Source organism: Rhagoletis pomonella, unplaced genomic scaffold (genome assembly GCF_013731165.1).
Source record: "Rhagoletis pomonella isolate Grant_MI unplaced genomic scaffold, Rhpom_1.0 Rhpom_scaffold_00004, whole genome shotgun sequence".
Taxonomy (NCBI): Eukaryota; Metazoa; Arthropoda; class Insecta; order Diptera; family Tephritidae; genus Rhagoletis; species Rhagoletis pomonella.
Window position 1 is genome coordinate 38605886 of NW_023458558.1, and position 2587 is coordinate 38608472.

Here is a 2587-nt window from a genome sequence, read left to right on the forward strand (position 1 = left end):
TTCAATGGGATATGTACTTGTCAAACAAGCTGCTTTTAACTTTAGAGAAGATTATTTTGTCTATAATTACATTGTTAAGTGGTGTCCCAATATACAACTTATCATTCAACTACCTTAATAATTGTGAATCTTAAGGAATTTATTTGGAATATTAAGAGAGTTTATGGAAGTAGATTTTATTTCTTTCACGCTTACAGTATATTTTGCTTAGCTGTCCATTGTTCTTTGCACGAAAACCTTGTGCGCTTAACCGAAAAAAACATTTAAACGAAATTTCTTTACTACTTCAACGAGAAAGGTATCCGAATCCCTATGAAACCAAACAATGGAGGAGCACTTACCACGTAGAAATTACTGCAAGTGAAATTTTTACTAATTATGTTTGGTTCCGAAGAATTAACGGTACTCCAAAATTGAAGTAGAAATATACTTGTTTTTATTTGAATTTAATATGAAAACTGACTGACGTATTTAATCGGGATTATCACTTAATTCGAACTGCTATGCACGTATACCTTGTTCTTATATAATATACAGGATTATTTGCATGAATTTGTTGCATTACTTTTTTGAGAAAATAATGTTCATTCAATAATATAAATTTTATGAATCAAAGTTTCACATTTTATGTATAGTTCAAAAAAAAAAAAAAAAAAAAAAAAAAATTTTTAATTTTTATTCTTATATTCTTTTTATACTATTTGAAATACAAATTAGAAAAATATATTTCCTACATGGAAAATATTTTCTTTATTTTATAAAAATATATGTATTAATACTACCAGACCCGGCGAACTTCGTCCCGGCCAAAATTAATTTTTTGTATTGAAACATTTTGGTTCAACATTTTCACCAACAGTTCACGTTAATGATTTTCAGTGACGCATTTATCTTCTAATATTACGGTTTGGTAATTGTCAGAAGGTATATTTGTATTGCCGTCTTGTATAACCTAGCAAAAGTGTTTGTGCATACAAAGATGTGCAATAGTTTCAGTGCGTTCGAAAGAAGCCACGCCCCTTTTCAAATAGCACAAATTTTCTGTAAGAGTATGGGATTGATTTCATATATCATGACTGCGGTTGATTTAATGCAACTTGTACATATCAAGTTCCAGTACTCCACCATGAACACTTCCGGAGATATGCAATATGAAAAGTTCTTTGTATGGGAGGTGTAGGCTGACTTCCAAAACGTCAATTGCTTTGCATACGTAAAAAGTATAATGTCCCATAACGCCGAACTACAAAATGATGACAATTACTACGTTTATACGCACAGAATAATCGACTCAATTGAAAGCGCTGGTAAGCAGTGCGCGCTTTCACACATCAGCACCTGGGTTCAAGCCCTGGTCAAAGCAACATTCCAAAAAATAGAGAAAAATGTTTTTTCTTAACAGTGGTCGTCCGTCGGCAGGCAATGGCAAACCTCCGAGTGCATTTCTGCCATGAAAAACAGCTTCTCATAAAAATACAATCGCCGTTCGGAGTCGGCGTAAAACTGTAGGTCCCTCCGCTTTGTGTGACAACATCAAGGCGCACGCCACAAGTCGGAGGAAAAGCTCGGCCAAACACTAACATATGTGTAAGCGCCAATCTATTATTATATTATTATTATTATTTATTAACTTGATAGTTTTTGAAACAAAATACAACGTGCTATTTATTAACTTATATGCATTTAAAAAAACAAGGTAGGCTGTTACCTGAAATATTCATTTTAAAAGAGGTATTTAAACAGTAAAAAATTTTGTAGAAATTCAGTTTTTGTTCAGCTTTGAAATTGGATTCTCATGAAATAAAAAAATTAAATAAAACTAACTGAAATAACTAAAACTAACTAACTAACTAATAAAAAAATAACTAACTAAAATATATTTTTATAAAATAAAAAAAAATATTTTCCATGTAGGAAAATTTCTAATTGGAGCCCAACGAAAAGGGATATAAAAAAGTCCTTATAAAAGAATAATAAAATAAGATCTTAAAAATTAAAAAAAATTAATCCTTATAAAAGGATAACGAATTTAAAAAATCCTTTTAAAAGGATAAGTAATTTAAAAATATCCTTAAAAAAGGATAAAAATCCTTGACTCTTCACCGGGGGTGAATTTCGCTGATATTTTGGGCAAGTTAGATGTGCCAACAATGAAGTCGAAAAAATTATTAAGCAATAGCAAGTCACTTACTGTGGGTACACTCAACAAGAGTACAAGGTAATAAAAACCACATATTTCTTTTCAAAAAGGTATTTAAGCAGTAGAAAATTTTGTAGAAATTCAATTTTTGTTCCACTTTGAAATTAGATTCTCATAAAATAAAAAATAACAAGTAATTTTTAGCAAAAAAAAACCGACTTCAACTCTCTTATAAAAAAAAAAAAAATATATATATATATATATCTCATGATCCACTGATCGGATCTTAACCAGATTAGTATGGGTTGACGGTTATGTGGTAACATACATAAAAAAAAAAAGTAAACAAAAAATATTCCGATGATAACCTCCTCCTTTTTTTGGAAGTCGGTTAAAAAACATAAATATATTTTTATAAAATAAAGAAAATATTTTTCACGTAGGAAA